Source organism: Mobula birostris, chromosome 26 (genome assembly GCF_030028105.1).
Source record: "Mobula birostris isolate sMobBir1 chromosome 26, sMobBir1.hap1, whole genome shotgun sequence".
Classification (NCBI taxonomy): domain Eukaryota; kingdom Metazoa; phylum Chordata; class Chondrichthyes; order Myliobatiformes; family Myliobatidae; genus Mobula; species Mobula birostris.
This window is the reverse complement of record NC_092395.1, coordinates 12,702,904-12,722,284: the sequence shown is the minus strand read 5'-3', so window position 1 is coordinate 12,722,284 and position 19,381 is coordinate 12,702,904. Positions and strand designations below refer to the sequence as shown.

Below are 19,381 nucleotides of genomic sequence, written 5' to 3'. Positions count from 1 at the left end.
AGTGAAAAGAGAGAATAGCTTCAAGTGCCTGGATGTCAGAATGTCCGAGGATCTGTCCTGTGCCAACACATTAATGCAATCTGAAGAAGGCATGGCAAAAACTTTACTTCATGAGGAGTTTGAGGAGATTTGTTATGTCACCGAAGACTAGCAAATTTCTACAGATGTACTGTGGTGAGCATTCTGGTTGGTTGCGTCACATTCTGGTATGGAGGCTCCAATGCACAGGAGCACATGAGGCTGCAGATGGTTGTAGACACAGCCTGCTACATCGTAGTCACAAGCCTGCCTACCACCAATGATATCTTCAAGAAGCCATGCCTCAAGATTGTAACATTTGTCACTGTAGACCCTCAGCAGCCAGGAAATGCCCTCTTCTTGTTGCCACTATCAGGGAGGAGGTACAGGAGTCTGAAGACCCACATCCAATGATTCAGAAATAGCTTCTCCTCTGCTTTTAGGTTCCTGAACAGTCTGTGCACCGATGAACACTACCTTGTTATCTCTTTAGTTTTGCACTATATATTTATTTTGTAATTTTATGACTTTGGACTGTACTACTGCCAAAAAAAACCAACAAATTTCATGTCACATAAGTTGGTGGTAATAAACCTGATTCTGGTTCTGATTCTGGTTAATATTGTTACTACTAGAGGAGGAGGAAATCAGACATCCAATTGTGTGCAGTTTTGGTCCCCTAATCTGAGGAAAGACATCCTTGCTATAGAGGGAGTACAAAGAAGGTTCACCAGATTGATTCCTGGGATGGCAGAACTTTCATATGAAGAAAGACTGGATGAACTGGGCTTGTACTCGTTGGAATTTAGAAGATTGAGGGAGGATCTGATTGAAACGTATAAGATTCTAAAGGGATTGGACAGGCTAGATGCAGGAAGATTGTTCCCAATGTTGGGGAAGTCCAGAACAAGGGGTCACAGTTTGAGGATAAAGGGGAAGCCTTTTAGTACTGAGATTAGGAAAAACTTCTTCACACAGAGAGTGGTGAATCTGTGGAATTCTCTGCCACAGGAAACAGTTGAGGCCAGTTCATTGGCTATATTTAAGAGGGAGTTAGATATGGCCCTTGTGGCTACGGGGATCAGGGGGTATGGAGGGAAGGCTGGGGCAGGGTTCTGATTTGGATGATCAGCCATGATCATAATAAATGGCGGTGCAGGCTCGAAGGGCCGAATGGCCTACTCCTGCACCTACTTTCTATGTTTCTATGAGTCAATCCTCATTGGAGTATCAGAGGTGGAGGGGGTCAGCAACTTTATATTCCTCAGTGTTATTATTTTAGAGCGCCTGTCCAGAGTCCAACACGTAAGTGCAATTATGAAGAAAGCACAGGAGTGCATCGACTCCCCTAGCAGTTTGCAAAGATTCAGCATGACATCTAAAACTTTGACCAACTTCTATAGATGTGTGGTGGAGAGTATATTGACTGGCTGCATCGCAGCCTGGTATGGAAACACCAATGCCCTTGAATAGAAAATCCTACCAAAATTAGTAGTAGGAGCATCCATCATCAGTGACCACCACCACTCAAGTCATGCTCTCTTCTTGCTGCTACCATCAGGAAGTAGGTAGAGGAGTCTCAGGACTCACACCACCAAGTTCAGGAACAGTTACTACCCCTCAACCACCAGGCTCTTGTACCAAAGGGCATAACTTCTCTCGACTTCAAAGTTTCAAAGTTTCAAGGTGCATTTATTATCAAACAATGTATAAATTATACAACCTCAAAATTAGTTTGCTTACAGGCAGTCACAAAGCAAGGAACCCAAAAGAACCCAATCAATAAGAAAAATAAGACCAACCCCCCAGTGCCCACAGGGAAAAAGGAAAAAAAAAACACAAAACAAATCATATAAACGATAGAAGCAGGCACTTTCAATAGCATTCTGAACCAAACTGAGTCATTAGATCCAAATCCCTGGAGCAGCCTGGAGTAGGCCCAGAGCCTCGGTATTCAGTTCACCATATTAGCAGGGCAAATCGCTGCAAAGTTCGTAGACATGAAGCACAGCAGCCGGGGGCAGTCTCACAGCCTTAGCGTTGTGGAGAGAGAAACCCCCAGACACTCTGGGCCAGCGTTTAAAATGTCCAAACCGTGAGCTAGGACCTAGGCCCCATCACAGGAAAATCACCTTGGGCCTAGATTTTGCTGCTGAAGTAGCCATTATCAACCTCTGCAAAGCAGTTCAGAACCCAGAGAGATCCAACCTCATCCGATTCTTGGCACCTTGCCTTTCCAGTCTATATGGGCCAGCATTTAGATTGTTCAAACAGTGGATTATATTTCGCTTTAGGACCCGGGCCTTGCTGTGGTGAGTCACTTTGGACCTTGAACACGCCACCCATCGATTCACTTCGGACATAGGAATTTGCTGTCAAAGAAGCTGTTCTTGACATCTTCAATTCGACTCAGAATTAAGAGCGATCCACTCTCATACTCGGATTAGTTGGAAGGTCATCGGAACTCCTCCGTTCTGTCTTCTCCCCTCTGAATCATTTACTCCAATCAGCATGGCTTCAACTCCAAGTGCATCAATTTTCCATCGCACCAGCAGGGTACATCCCAATAATTCATTTTGCCTTTGCTTGCTTCTTCATCGCTTGCAGTGATAGGTTATCACAGTTTACTTCAAAGAAAGTGTTATTAATAATGGTTTTAATGGAATTCCTTTGCTTTTGAACTACCAGTCACCTGTCTTCGGTAGTGCCATCTTAAACTGGACTTCATTTGCCCCATCATCAAAATGCTCCCACAACCTATGGACTCACTTTCAAAGATTCTTCACCTCATGTTCTTGATATTTATTTCTTAATTATTTATTATTATTATTTCTTTCTTTTTGTATTTGCACAGTTCGTTGTCTTTTTCAAACTAGTTGAACACCCAAGTTGGTGCGGTCCTTCATTGATTCTGTTATGTTTTTTATTCTATTATGGGTTTATTGAGTATACCCACAAGAAAACGAATGGTGATATATATGTACTTTGGTAATAAATTTACTTTGAACTAATTGTTCCAGTTTTCTTTTCCAAATTTCAGGTTCAGGTTCAGGCAGCAGGCTGAGGGTAGCAGACACCAATAGAATCAACAAACTCATCCGTAAGGCCAGTGATGTTGTGGGGATGGAACTGGACTCTCTCATGGTGGTGTCTGAAAAGAGGATGCTGTCTAAGTTGCATGCTATCTTGGTCAATGTTCCCCATCCTCTACATAACGTACTGGGTGGGCACAGGAGTACATTCAGCCAGAGACTCATTCCACCGAGATGCAGCACAGATCGTCATAGGAAGTCATTCCTGCCTGTGGCCATCAAACTTTACAACTCCTCCCTTGGAGGGTCAGACACCCTGAGCCAATAGGCTGGTCCTGGACTTATTTCATAATTTACTGGCATAACTTACATATTACTATTTAACTATTTATGGTTCTATTACTATTTATTATTTATGGAGCAACTGTAATGGAAACCAATTTCCCCCGGGATCAATAAAGTATGACTATGGCTATGACTATGACTAGGTTGTAATCTGAGCCTGAAATAATTATTAATCAAATTTATTTCCATGGTAGGACTTGCATTCAGGATCTCTGGATTGTTTGTCAACGCTTCTCAATTACTGGTCAGACAACTCAGCCACTGCAGAACCACCACCGTTCTCTTCGGCCTGCAGCGAGTGTTGCCGAGGACGTGACTGAGAACTCGGTCATAGTTGCTAGAAAGCAGATACATAGCGGTGCACAAAACGAGGACCTGGCACTGAGCGGTGCATGTTAGGTGTGAGCTTCTGCCAAGATTTGCTGGCAAGTCTGCTTGTGACTGGCTGTTCCTGAGCAGACTGCTCTAGGATGGAGCACTGCTCTGTTGACCTTGGATCTATTGCCAAACCCATTTCACATAACAAACCCATATCTCCATATATATAGATATAGTAACCTATTCTGAAATTTTCTCACCTATTCTGTGCTCTGAAATTTTCATCAACCCCTCCGCAAGTTCTATCCATAAACGCAAGAGATTCTGCAGGTGCTGGAAATCCAGGTCCTGATGAAGGTTCTTGGTCCATAAGGTCAACTGTTTATTCCTCTCCATGGATGCTGCCTGACCTACTGAGTTCCTCTAGCGTTTTGTGTGTGTTACTTCAAATTCTACCAACTGACCCTAGGCCTTGGGTAGCATGGTGGTTTAGTGGTCTGTGCAATCACTTTCCTGTACAGTGCCAGCAATGACTGTCTGGGGTTCAATTCCCATCACTGTCTGTAAGAAGTTTGTGCAATTCGCCTACCACAGCAACAGGTCAACGGCAGATGCCATCTTTCTGGCCCTACGTTCCTCCTTAGAACACCTGGAGAATAAAGACACATACATAAGGCTCCTTTTCATTGACTACAGCTCTGCCTTTAATACGATCATTCCAAATAAACTGATTCCTAAGCTCTGGAACCTGGGCCTTAGCACTCAGATCTGCAGCTGGATCTTCAACTTCCTCACAGACAGGACCCAGGCTGTAAAAATAGGCGACAAGCTCTCCTCTACAATCACTCTGAGCACCGGTGCCCCTCAAGGCTGTGTACTCAGCCCCCTACTGTACTCACTGTACACCCATGATTGTGTAGCCAAGCTTCCATCAAACTCAATATATAAGTTTGCTGATGACATAACAATTGTAGGCCATATCTTGGGTAATGATGAGTTTGAGTACAGAGAGGAAATTAAGAACCTGGTGGCATGGTGCGAAGACAATAACCTATTCCTCAACATCAGCAAGACGAAGGAATTTGTTGTTGACTTCAGAAGGAGTAGCGGACCGCACGACCCAATTTACATCGGCGGTGCGCAAGTGGAACAGGTCAAAAGCTTTAAGTTCCTTGGGGTCAATATCACAAATGACTTGGGGTGAAAATCTCCTGGAACGTGCACTACCTTACTTTCCATTTTTCTATTTTCTATTTATGATTTATAATTTAAATTTTTAATATTTACTAATTTTTACTATTTTAAATAGTTTTAATATTTAATATTTGTAATCCAGGGAGTGGGAAGCGCAGAATCAAATATCGCTGTGATGATTGTACGTTCTAGTACCAATTGTTTGGCGACAATAAAGTATAAAGTATAAAGTGATCACGTGGGTTTCTTCTCAGTGCTGTGGCTACATCCAATATTCCAAAGACCTATGGTCAGCGTCAGTTGGTCGGGGGCATGCTAAATTGGCAGCAGAAGTACAGTGACATGTACAGGCTCCCCCCCACCCAGCACAGTCCTCACTGATTTGATGTGATGCAAATGACACAGTTCACTGTATATTTCCATGTTTCAATGTATATATGACAAATAAAAGTAACCTTTCCTTCTTACCAAAGATAATTTACAGTAGCCATTTAACCTCTCAACCCACGCATCTTTGGAGGAAACTGTAGCATCCGAAAGAACTATGAATCGCAGCAAGAACATGCAAACTCCCAACGGAGAGAGCACCAGTGGTCAGAATCCAACCCAGGATTCAGGAGCTCTGAGCAGTGGCTGTACCAGCTTCACCACTGAGCTGCCACATGAACTCAAAGCAGAGCACAGATCTCCGAGGACTCCTCTGGGAAATCCAGCCATTAAATTCACATCAGGTTAGCTGGAACAATTACAGTAACTCCACTGAGTAGGAGAAATCAGCTGCCTAGAAAAAAAAACAAGTAAAGAGTTTTGGCGAATGAAGCTGGTTTAAAACAATTTTCAAATATGTCAAAATTATCACAATCAATGTAAACCAGTCAGCCTGGGGGGCTTGGGTCTTGCTGGCTTTCAAAGCCGTTCTGCCATGCACAACTCAGTTCTTGGCTCTGGCAGAGATCAGGGACGTGCTCATGAACGAGAAGCCAGTCTCCTGTAGGAAGGCTGCATCCAGCTGTCACACTGGAAGAAACAGCATGGTCCTGTGTACAGATGACAGACGTTAGACAGCCTGCCCCATCGTATGTGGCTCATGTTACACCAGGGCCGTTGGCTCATTCCATCTCTGTGCATTGCAAGAGTCTGAACAGTATTGTCTTAGCTGACGAAAGGCTGATGATTTTGTCTTCGGATCTTTCCATTCCCTTTGCAACTTCACTTCTCTGCTGAGCAACTTGTGTCGGGGAGTGAAATGTGAGCTGGGTTATAACTCCTCAGAATCAAAATCAGGTTTAATATAACTAACATAGGTCATGAAATATGTTGTTTTGCAGCAGAAGTACAGTGCAATCCAAAATAAATTGCAATTAAAAATATATACAGTACTGTGCAAAAGTCTTGGGCACATGCATACAGCTGGGATGCCTAAGACTTCTGCATAGTACTGCAGGAATTTTATGTATTGTACTGTACTGCTGGCGCAAATAAAAAACAAATTTCATCGCATATGTGAGTGATGACAAACTTGATTCTGATATGGATCTCTTGTGGACTGAGAGTGGGAAGGGGCAGGGAGAGGAGAATCATAGTTGGGAAAGTGGGGAAAGAAGAGGGGAGAGAGCAGGAAGCACCAAAGAGACATTTTGTAATGATCAATAAACCAATTGTTCGGAATCTAATGACTTTGCCTGGTATCTCAGGGCTGGGTGTGTCTGCACCCACGTCACTTCCCCCCCCCACTCCCGGTTCAAATAGGTCAAATGGTTCAATTTAATATCCGAGACGGTATACAATATACAACCTGCAATCCTTACTCTTCACAGTAACATTCACAAAACAATAAAACCCAAAGAATGAATGATAGAATCATCAGAATCCCAAGGCAGAAACACCAACCCTCCTCTTCTCCTCCCCCCTCTCTATTTGCATCAGTAGAAGCACCAACCCCCACCCCCATCATGCGTGCAATAGCAAAAGCCCCCAAAAAGACTTTGATCTAGAGTCTATCAAAAACTATAGTCCATAACCCAGCACGTTGGTATCTCTGACAGGCTCTGTCTCACTAGTGAGGGACAGAAAGATTGCAACAACGAGACCGGGAGATCGGCAGCTCACTGTATCTATGTTTTAATCTAGCACATTGCTTCTCTGAGTCCCTCAGCTCAAGGACTGGCCAGCTCTTACTCAACATCAAAAGAGAGAGAGAGGGAAAGGGATCTCTCGAGTACGGCGGGGCTTCACCCGACAGCAGGTGCACACCGCCTGCTGCCGCAATGTTTCAATCTTCCATGATGCTTCAGTCAATGAAATCCATGAGGAATCGGGTCATTCACGGGGCTGCTCCCCAAAAGCGCACGTCTTCCAAGCTGTTCCTGGAGTTCTCGAAAATCCAGGCCACATGACCAGTCTGAGAACCCCCTGCTTGCGGAGAACCGTAGTTTGAGCTGTAGCTCTGGATTACGGATTCTGACAGATTCCGAGCCACCTTGAAAAGAAGAAGAAAGACACAAAAAAAGAATAAACTGTTTTGTGGATGAACTGGAAGAAGTCACCTGGGACTACAAAAATCTCTGATGACATCTTTCCTAACTCCACCTACCTCCAGCTCCTTCTGGCATTCCTCCTCTGTCACTCGTCCCACCCTTCCCCTGCGGCATTCTTACCGTCACCATTCCCAACATCCCTTATTCCTGCCAGATTTACAAACACGTCCTCTGCTCCACAATGACAAATACAGTAATGTGCAAAAGTCTTAGGCACCCTAACTGTACATATGTGCCTAAGACTCTTGCACGGGACTGTTTATTTAAAAACATTAAATTAAATCAGTTTTGCAAATACAGAGCAAAAATAGCTCATGGGTTGGTATATTGTCCTCACTATCTGGATATGTTTCTCTGAGAGCTCACCAGTAATACAACTGAAGGGCAGGAGTCATTGATTACTTTTTTGGTTGGATAAGGGTGTTCTAACCAGCAAGAGAAGATGGGGAGAGAGAGAATTGGCAAAGGACACTATGTGTGACTATGCCAAATCAGATTGTTAATGGGTCCTAGGACTTAACATAAGAGGGAGTTTAGCATGTTCTGACTTATCACTGCCCATGTAGACTTAGCCCATTTTTAAATTAAGTGCAGTAACAAAGACTGAGTTGATTTACTTCGATGCCACAGTCCTGATATACCAGTCCCATGTCCTTGTACTAGCCTGCAATATGCAGCCAAATTTGGAAAAGGTTTAGGCCAGACAGCTGGCTCTTGCACAACCTTTATATTAATACCCATGGCTTTGCCGTTGCAACATAGACCACCAATATGTCAAAGCCTCATTCTTTGATGTGAAGTCGTTGACAACTTGTTTACCAGAGCTAATAGGTTCCTCGGACTTATTCATCCTTCTGGCTTCTTCCCCCCTTCCCTTCCAGTCCTAATGAAGGGTTCAGCCCGAAACATTCCTCTCCATAGACACTGCCCAACCTGCTGAGATCCTCCAACACTTTGTGTGTGTGTCCCTCCTTTTCTCCTGATTGCACTGGTGCTCAAGGAGGTTTCAAAGTATTGCTTCATGTTTGAGTCTGAATGGCATCAGTACAGCATAGTGCTTAGCACGTTGCTCTGCAGCGCTAGAAATTGTGGTTCAATTCCCACTACTGCCTGTAAGGAGCTTGTACGTTCTCTCCGTGACCATGTGGGTTTCCTCCAAGTGCTCCTGTTTCCTCCCATTTTCCAAAGATATATGGGTTAGGATTAGAAAATTGTGGGCATGCTATGTTGGTGCTAGAATCATGGCGAAACTTGTAAGCTGCCAACAGCACATTGTCAGGCTGAATTGGTCATTGAAGCAAAAATGCATTTCATTGTGTTTTGAGGTTCCAATGTATATGTGACAAACAAAGCTAATCTTTCTTTATCTTCAAAAAACAAGTGCCACCAAATTATTTCTTTCTTTTACAGCATATGGTACTGGGGTGGGGGCTGGAAGGAGTGAGTGTGGGTTTGGGGAAAGCATATGCACGTATAAAGCTAAGCCCAACTAGGTCACTCATTCCTCTCTTTTTTAACATCTCTTAATTGCTTTTACAAAATAAAAAGAAAACACATTAGAACATCCATAAGTTTGAAAGTACAACAAAGTTGAAGAAAAGGAAAAAATTAAAATACACAAGAAATCAAAAAAAACACACAAAAAAGCAAACACCTCACCATTTAAAAAAAGTAGTCAATTCAGTCTGTTATTTTTAATCATCCTGAATATTGTTCTCCAGAAACTTGAAGAAAATGTCCCAAATTTCCCAAAATTTGCCAAGTTTGTTTTTTGTGATGTAGCTTATCTTTCCTAGAGCAGGATAAGAAGTCATTCCTTTCAGCCATTGTGAGAGTCCATTGGTTGTTGATTTCTTCCATGAATAGGCTATGCAGCGTTTGGCTTCCAAAAAACAAATATTAAGCAGAGACCTTACGTTTTTGGAGGTTACAAAGTCCTTTGGATAAATATTCTGAATACATAATTTAGGATCAAGGAGCACCTTTTTCCCAATAATCTGACTAATAAAATCCAGCACCTTCTTCCAGAAGCAGATTATTTGGGGGCACTCCCACATACAATGGAACAGAGACCCCTTTTGATGATTACATTTAACGCAAACACGAGGAAATCTGCAGATGCTGGAAATTCAAGCGACACACACAAAATGGTGGTGAATGCAGCAGGCCAGGCAGCATCTATAGGAAGAGGTACAGTCGACGTTTCGGGCCAAGACCCTTCGTCAGGACTAACTGAAAGAAGAGATAGTAAGAGATTTAAAAGTGACAGGGGGAAGGGGAGATTTGAAATGATAGGAGAAGACAGGAGGGGGGAGGGATGAAGCTAAGAGCTGGAAAGTTGATTGGCAAAAGGGATACAGAGCTGGAGAAGGGAGAGGGTCATGGGGTGGGAGGCCTAGGGAGAAAGAAAGAGAGGGGGGAGCATCAGAGGAAGATATAGTGAGAGGAACAGAGGGAGTAAAAAGAGAGAGAAAGAAAGGGGGAAAAATAAGTAAATAAGGGATGGGGTAAGAAGGGGGCAAGGGGCATTAACGGAAATTAGAGAAGTCAATGGTCATGCCATCAGGTTGGAGGCTACCCAGACGGAATATAAGGTGCTGTTCCTCCTACCTGAGTGTGGCTTCATCTTTACAGTAGAGGAGGTCGTGGATAGACATATCAAAATGGAAATGGGACGTGGAATTAAAATGTGTGGCCACTGGGAGATCCTGCTTTCTGTGGCGGACAGAGCGTAGGTGTTCAGCAAAGCGGTCTCCCAGTCTGCGTCGGGTCTCGCCAACATATAGAAGGCCGCACCGGGAGCACCGAACGAATGCAGTATATCACCCCAGCCAACTCACAGGTGAAGTGTTGCCTCACCTGGAAGGACTGTCTGGGGCCCTGAATGGTGGTGAGGGAGGAAGTGTAAGGGCATATGTAGCACTTGTTCCGCTTACAATGATAAGTGTGGGAGGGAGATCGGTGGGAAGGGATGAGAAGAGACGAACGGACGAGGGAGTCGCGTAGGGAGCGATCCCTGCGGAAAGCAGAAGAGGGGGGGAGGGAAAGATGTGCTTGGTGGTGGGATTCCGTTGGAGGCATGTGTCCGGAATGTTGGGGTTAAAGTGATGCAACCTGCCTGAGTAATGTACTGTCTGGTTATCCATTTGTATTGCAGTAATTTAGAATAAGTCTTCACTGATTGAGTTTGAACTAAGGAACAAGCTTCTGACCACTCTTTTTCTGACAGATTCTCATGCAGATCAGTTCTCCATGCTCGTAGTATGTTGTATGATGACTCTTTGCGTTTACTTGCAAACAAATTGTATAATACAGACACATGTCCCCTAGCTTCAGATAATTTCACAGTAATAGCTTCTAAGGTAGATAAAGGAGGGAACTTCAAACTGTGACCTTGCCTGGACATAATAAAACTTCGCAACTGAAGGTATTTAAAAAAGTGTTTTGTTGGAATTCCATATGTGGCCTTGAGTTCTTCAAATGACATAAATGTATTGCCATTATAAAGATCAGACACCTTAGCTATGCCTCAGGTCAACCAAGTTTTAAAACCAGGGTCTGCTCTGCCGGGCCAGAAGCTATCATTACCAAAGGTAGGAGTAAACTGGGATAACTGTGATGTCTCTCCCAAATATGCAAGAGCATCATACCAATCCATTACTGTATTTGTTAAGAAAGGGTTTTTAGTTTGTTTGACCGGTTTTTTCTTATCTGCTGAATACATATATAGTTCTAGAGGAATATTGATCGACTGGGTTTCCATTGAGACCCAAGTAAGGGAGGGATCCTTAACAAAGTAAAACATTCCTGCTCTAATTTGGGCCGCCCAGAAATACCATATAAAATTTGGTAGCTGCAAGCTGCCTCTATCATAAGGCAGATATAACAGGGAAAGCCTGAGTTGTGGACGTCTATTATTCCAGATAAAATTAGAACAAATTTTCTTTAATAGATAAAAGAAAGATGATGAAGGAGAAAGTGGGATAGATTGGAAATGGTACAGGAACTTCCGTAAAATTGACATTTTTAGAATGTTTATGCGTCCAATCAAAGATATGGGCAATTTTATCCATCTTTTTATAAGTTGAATAACTGAATCTGTGAGAGGGTTATAATTAGTTGGGATAATTCTATCAATAGTAGGAGTAATTTTAACACCCAAATAAGTAAAACCCTGTTCTGACACCATAAATGGTATTTGAAGTGGGGGATTGAGTCTCTCATCTTTATCCATGAATAATATTGCAGATTTGTTGTTGTTTATTTTATAGCCCGCAAAAGTACCAAAAGTACTTATCAGGTCAATTAAGGCAGGTAATGTTTGTTTCAAGTTGGAGCAAAACAAAATTACGTCATCCGCGTACAGGGCTATGCGATGTTCTATATCTCCTATAGTTATTTCTGCTATGTTAGCCTGTTTTTGCATTGCCATAACAAGTGGGTCAATGGCCAGGATAAACAGGAGGGGAGATAGGGGGCAGCCCTGTCTTGCTCCCCATTGGAGTTTAAAAGGTGCTGAAAAGAGCCCATTATTTAAAATTTCAGCCTGTGGGTTAGAATAAAGATGCTGTATCCATCTTAGAAATTTTCGCCCTATACCAAATATTCCTAAAACTTTAAATAGATATTGCCATTCCACTCTGTCAAGGGCTTTCTCAGCATCCAATGATAGAATAGCACTATCAGAGCTTCCAGACTTCTCATAAAGTATATTTAGCACTCTTCAAATGTTGTGGAAGCCCCGCCTTCCCTGAACAAATCCTTTTTGGTCAGGGTGGACCACTTTTGGCAAGAGTGGCTCCAGCCTCCTAGCTAATACCTTACAGAGAATATTGAGATCATTGTTCAGAAGTGAGATTGGCCCGTAAGATCCACATAGGGACGGTGGTTTTCCAGGTTTTAACAGTAGTGTAATTACTGCCATATTAAGAGAGGAGGGAAGGGATCCAGCGTCAAGTGACTCCTGATACATATCAAGCAGAGGTGATATTAATTTAGTGTTAAAGATTTCATATATTTCAATCGGAATTCCATCGGGCCCAGGAGTTTTCCCTCCCTTCATATTAGTTATAGCTTCAGACAATTCTTTAGCCTCTAAGTTCAACTCCAGCATGGTCAAAGACGTTTCACCCAGGGGTGTAAATTCTAATAAGTCGAAAAATTCCTTTCATATTTGTGGAGCTGAATCTGAATATTCTGAGTTATACAGATTTTGGTAAAATCTCAACAAGACATTGTTTATTTCTTTTGGGTCAGCAGTTGTCACCCTCTCATCTGATTGTATGGAGTTTATTGCCCTTTCTGTTTGTATCTGCTTGATGTGCCAGACCAAGAGTTTACCAGCCTTTTCACCCTGCTCAAAATAGGATTGCTTCAGTCTCATCAAACTTTTTGTTGCCATATTAATGGACAATACATTATATTTAGCTCTCAGTTTGTTAAGCTCTGCAAATAGCTGCTGAGAGGGATTTTGAAATACTTCAGATTCAGTCTCTTTTATTCTTTTTTCAAGCTGTTCTATTTCCAATCTAAAAGATTTATGTCTAAAGCTGGTAAAGCTAATCATCTGACCTCTTAGAAAGGCTTTAAAGATTTCCCACCTTATAGCAGCTGATGTCTGGTCCGTATTATTTCCAAAGTAGTAGTCTATCTGTTCTCCACTAAACTCTATAAATTCTGGATCCCTAAGCCAAATCGTTTGAAGCCGCCACCTTGGGGAGTAATATAAAGCATTAGGCAGGTTCAAAATAAATGAAACTGGGGCATGATCTGAAATTATTATGCTATCGTACCAGCAGCTTATAATTGTGGATATTAAAGCAGCTGAAACTATGTAATAGTCAATTCTGGAAAAGGTCTGGCAAGTGCTAGAATACCAGGAAAAATTTAGCTTATCCAGGTACTTCCTTCTCTACACATCAATTAAATTAAAGTCTAAACTCTTTTCTTGTCTGATAGTGTGAGGTATGTATCCCATTAGATCTGTCTAGTTCAGGTTGAAGTGCACAAATTAAAATCACCACCTACAATAAGATGGCCCGGCAGAGCAGCTAATGATAAAGGTAGATGTCTGAAAAAAAGCTGGATTGTCTTCGTTTGTCCCATACACGTTGACCAAATTAAACCTGATTGAGAAAATTTCGCATTGAATAATAAGGTATCTGCCAGATTGGCCTTCAGTAACATTAACAAGGTGAAAAGGCACCAACTTGTATATAAGGGTAATTACACCCCCCATCCTGTGAGTGTGAGCTAAAAGAAGCTGAAAAAACATGTCGCGGCCATCTCCTCTATACATATGTGTCTAAGGCTTTTGCACAGGACTGTATATTTAAAAAAAAAATTAAATTAAATCAGTTTTGCAAATACAGAGCAAAAATAGCTCATGGGTTGGTATATTGCCCTCACTATCTGGATATGTTTCTCTGAGAGCTCACCAGTAATACAACTGAAGGGCAGGAGTCATTGATTACTTTTTTGGTTGGATGAGGGTGTTCTAACCAGCAAGAGAAGGGGAGAGAGAGAATTGGCAAAGGACACTATGTGTGAACACGCCAAATCACATTGTTAATAAGTCCTAGGATTTAACATATGAGAGAGGTTAGCATGTTCTGATCTTTCACTGCCCATGCAGACTTAACATGTTTTTAAATTAACTGCAGTAACAAAGACTGAGTTGATTTACTTCGATGCCACAGTCCTGATATACCGGTCCCATGTCCTTGTACTAGCCTGCAATATGCAGCCAAATTTGGAAGAGGTTCAGGCCAGACAGCTGGCTCTTGCACAACCTTTATATTAATACCCATGGCTTTGCCGTTGCAACATAGACCACCAATATGTCAAAGCCTCATTCTTTGATGTGAAATCGTTGACAACTTGTTTACCAGAGCTAATAGGTTCCTCGGACTTATTCATCCTTCTGGCTTCTTCACCCCCCTTCCCTTCCAGTCCTAATGAAGGGTTCAGCCCGAAACATTCCTCTCCATAGACACTGCCCAACCTGCTGAGATCCTCCAGCACTTTGTGTGTGTGTCCTTCCTTTTCTCCTGATTGCACTGGTGCTCAAGGAGGTTGCGAAGTATTGGTTCATGTTTGAGTCTGAATGGCATCATTACAGCATAGTGCTTAGCACATTGCTCTACAGCGCTAGCAATTATGGTTCAATTCCCACTACTGCCTGTAAGGAGCTTGTATATTTCAAGGTTTCAATGTATATGTGACAAACAAAGCTAATCTTTCTTTATCTTCAAAAAACCAGTGCACCAAGTTATTTCTTCCTTTTACAATATATGGTACTGGGGTGGGGGCTGGAAGGAGTGAGTGTGGGTTTGGAGAAGGCGAACGTACTTATAAAGCTAAGCCCAACTATGTCACTCATTCCTCTCTGCTTGTCTTGTCTCGCAGGTTGTTCAGGGAGTAATCGGATTTGATATTCCTTCTTCCCTAGCCAAGGATCATGGAAGCTTCTGAGGTTTTTACATGATGGACCTACTTTATAAAGGCACTGGCAAAACACAGTGTTGACTTACTGGCAGCAAAAACAACTATTAACCACTTTATTAACTTCACTTTTTGTTGAAAATGATCACTGCAATCGATAGCCTGTAACTTCCCTTTCAGAGTCGAGGTTTTGTACCACCTGTACAACCTGGGAGTTTTGTGCTTTGAACTGAAGGTGCAGGACAGTTATGGATTGTACTGTTTGAATCGAGGTGGCAGGACCCAGGCCTGGGAATGAGCCAATGTTTGGCTGCCGGAGTGGACGATGAACTGAGATGAAGCTGAGTCGAGCCAGTGGGGGCCAGGCCCATAACACCATTAGACATACGAGCAGAGTTAGGCCATCGGCCCGCGAGTGAGGAATAAACAGAGGTTTAACCGATTTGAGCACAGGGCCAGATTTAATAGGTCAAGGTAGTCGGCGCCGAAAGCAAAAGACGAGGCAGTTTTCAGCTCACTGCTCTGCGAGATTTATCCATCTCTGCACTGAACTGAGACTGTGGCCTGCAACTATTGGGTTCCCGAATCGGCTGCAGTGATGACGGGCTTCGGGGCTGTGACTCACTTTTCTGAACTTGAGTTCTAAATGCTAGTTACATACTTTTATTGTTTTCACAATTTGTTTTTTCTGCATAATGGGTGTTTGACAGTCTTCTTCTTTAATGGGTTCTATTGAGCTTCTTTGTTTTCGTGGCTGCCCTGTAAGTCTGTAAGGAGATGAATCTCAAGTTTGTATATAATATACATGTCACGGTCCTGATCGTGAATTCCCCATATTCTCCTAATTCCCTTTGATTGCGGCACACCTGATTCTCACCTAAACCGGCAGCATAAATATCTCAACTTTGCATCCACTCATCGCCAGATCGTTGTTTTAGCCAGTGTGGTAATTCATATCCCCGGCCATTTAGGATTGTGTATTCTAAGTTTTACTTCAGTCCGAGGTTTACCTGTGTAACTCTGTCTTTCGGTGTCAAGTAACGTATTGATTGCTGTTTGCCTTTCCATTTGCCGTTCAGCTCAGCAACGCTCTGTGTCAAGATAAGTATTGCCTGCCGTCCGTCTCCTGTTTGCCGTTCGGCTCCAGCATCGCCCTGTGTCAAGTTAAGTTTTGCCTGCCTCCTGCCTTCCTGTTCACCCTCCTGTTTGCCGTTCAGCTCCAGCCATGCTCATGACCTCGTCTGCATCCTAACTCTATCTCCGTGCCAGTGTCCTGCGTTTGGGTTCGCCCGTTCTTTGCAACAATACATTCTTTGATAATAAATGTACTTTGAATTTTGAACTTTAATAACTATCAGTTGCTGCCATCCTTTTTCATTTCCACCCAAATTTTGGTTTCCAAACAACACCGCACACACACACACACACACACACACACACTTGCTCATACACATAGACAGATATTTGTTCAGGCACATGCATTCAAATATGCTTAAAATACTTAGAATTTGCTATGACTTATATTGTGCCTTGAACCTAGCAAAATATTCCAAGGCTTGTTATGGGAATAAAAATTGACAAGTAACAAGCAACATAAAGAGATTATAAGGCAGCAAGTGAAAAGCTTAGGCAACGCAAGCATTAAAAAGACTTGGAGGAGGAAAGAGTGGTAGAGACATGAAGGAGAAAATTTCAGAGTTTAATGTTTTGGCTGCTGAAGGTAAAGCGATCAATGGGATTGTGCTGCATCAAAGGAAACTTCAGAGATTATGGTAGAGTGGAATTGGGAGAGGTTCTCAGATGTGGGAGTGGTTTTTACAATAGTGTTATTACTTAACCTTAAACCCGTGTAAACAGGCATAAGTGCAAGTTATGCCCTTTGAAGTTGGAGAACAGAGTGTTGGAGACTGCCTCAAAGTGAATCAGAGCGGTCACACCTCGACGTTTTAAAAGGAAGGATAGAGGTCTGAATCAAGGACAGGGTAGGGTGATGAACAGGAATGGGGCTCTGTGAAGGGTTTGGTGTTAGGCAGATGCACGGTTCAGACCCCAGTCAAGCGCGCGCGTATACACACACACACACACACACACAAAAACACACACACACACACACACACACACACACACACACACACACTCACTTGCTGGAAGAATGTAGTCGATTGAATTTAGATTACTACATAATGTTGGCAGTAAATGTGCCACTTGTTTGCTGTTGGCTGTAATTTAAAACGTTTTTCTCTGAATATCAACAATAGTCTGCAAACTCAATTTCACAGCAGGGGATCAACTCTGCCTTGCTCTCTTATGATCTCTCTCTCTCTCTCTCTTCCCTGAATGTCCATCAACTCAACATGCTTTCCCCTCCTCATCATCTCTCCTTGAATATACTGCCAACTAATTATACTAATGGCCATCAAGGACATCTATACAGATAGGTGCCAGAAAAGGGCCAGTAACATCATGAAAAATCCTACCCACCCTGCTCCTGGACCGGACAGTGAGGAGGCTACATAGCATCCATGCCGGGACCACCAGACTCAAAAACAGTTATTGTTTCCAAGCAGTAAGGCTGATTAACACTTCCACCCACTAACCCAGTCCTCCACCCACTAACCCAGTCTTCCACACACCCCACCACCAATACTTTATCATTTCCTGTCAGAGTCAACTTATGTACAGACTCTCCTGTGCCGAGCAACTCTTTATGGACATATAATCAATCTATGTATATAAGCTATCTTATGTATTTATATTTATTGTATTTTTGTTATTATGATTTTTATGTTATTGTGTTTCTTTGTGCTGCATTGGATCTGGAGTAACAATTTTTTTGTTCTCTTTTACACTTGTGTATAGGAAATGACATAAAACAATCTTGAATCTTGATCTTGATCTTGAGGAGAAATTTGTGGTAACCAAATAACATATTTGTCGGTCTTTGTAATCTAGGAAGAAATCAGGGCCCCTGGGGGAAACCGACAAGTATAAGTGAGAGGATATAAACTCCACACAGACAGACCTGAGACCAGATCGAACTCAAGCAAATGAAACTGTGACACAGCAGTGGTAACTGCTGTGTCACTGTAGTGACATTTTCTCTCATTTGTCTGAGTTTCTGCCCAATCCTACTAACCCTGAGCCTAAGCAACAGACACAAACTGCTGGAGGAACTCAGCAGGCCAGGCATCATCAATAGAAAAGAGTACAGTTGACATTTCGGGCCAAGACCCTTCAACAGGGCTGAAGAAAAAAGATGACAAGTCAGGGTAAGAATGGGGGGGAAGGGAGGAAGAAATATAAGGTAGTAAGTGATAGGTGAAATCGGGAGGGGGAGGGGGGAGGTAAAGAACAGGGAAGGGTGGCAGGGATGACAGAGGGGGAACAGTGAGAGAGGGTTTCACTGATCTCCCATCAAAGGGAAAATTTAAACTTCTTCAGGGATGGCGTCCCTGGAAGATTGTTTACTCTTTTCCATAGATGCTGCCTGGCCTGCTGAGTTCCTCCAGCATTTTGTGTGCATTGCTTGTGTAACGCTCAGGCTCGCCCAGCTCGCGTTCGCCTAGGGGAATCAGCCTTTGGCCCCGCCAAAAGGCGTAATCACGTTTGTGTGGATGCTGTGTAATGTATCCCCAGTTACAAACCCACTACGCAAAATATCAGACAGTACACCATATGCAAGTAAGTGATAGAACTTTATAAATTTTAATCTGAATATAGGGTTAGTAATGAAAATAAACAAAAAAAGGGCCCAAAATCAAGTCAAAGTCATGTTGGAGCTCACTCAGTAGTCATTCTTCCACCATCGGTCTCCTCCGAATGCCGTCGACCTTCGGACCCTCAGATCCCTGTCCACGCCGTCCGGTGGTCTACCAGCTCTCTCCACACATGTCCCCCCTCTTCCTCTCTCCTTGACAAAAGACTGCGAAAACAATATCCTTCCAGATACACAAGACAAAACAACAATCCCCGATTGGCTAGTAGTCCTGTTATCTCCAGCCATAACCCAAACATTGCTGCTACAGAGAAACCGTTACCTCAGCAGCGAACATTACAGAGAAGCCATTACATTAACATTAGCAGTGAAACATTACAAAGAAGCCATTACACTTGGATTTCCAGCATCTGCAGATTTTCTCTTGTTTATGATTGGACTACTACAGTGTGAAGTCTCTTCCAGGGATGCCTACACTGAAGAATTTTGAATTTTCCCTTCGACAGGAGTTCAGTGAATCCCTCTCTCACCACTCACCCTCTGTCATCTCTGCTGCCCTTTCCAGCTCTTTACTTCACCACTCCCTTTCTCCCACCTTCTTACTCTGACTTGTAATCTTTTTGTCGCCAGTCCTGATGAAGGAACTCAGCCTGAAACGTTGACTGTACTCTTTTCCATAGACGCTGCCTGGCCTGCTGAGTCCTGACAGCATTTATGTGTGTTGCTTGGATTTCTAGCATCTTCAGATTTTCCCTTGTTTATCCTGAGCCTGAGATTTG

General features: G+C 42.9%; 1 protein-coding gene across 7 annotated transcripts in view; it reads right to left on the bottom strand.

Annotated features, from left to right (window-relative positions):
- Window positions 1–1,709: 1,709 nt before the first annotated feature.
- LOC140188367 (uncharacterized) overlaps window positions 1,710–19,381 on the bottom strand; it is a 93,708-nt gene continuing 76,036 nt past the window's right edge. For 5 of the 7 annotated variants that reach the window (XR_011883279.1, XR_011883282.1, XR_011883283.1 and 2 more), the window contains exons 2-4: window positions 7,086–7,386; window positions 5,376–5,688; window positions 1,710–4,362 (exon numbers count right to left, since the gene is read on the bottom strand). The gene's annotated coding sequence lies outside the window, so the exon portion shown is untranslated. The remainder of the gene's footprint in view (window positions 4,363–5,375; window positions 5,689–7,085; window positions 7,387–19,381) is intronic. The other 2 variants (XR_011883281.1, XR_011883285.1) reach the window with 1 other exon arrangement.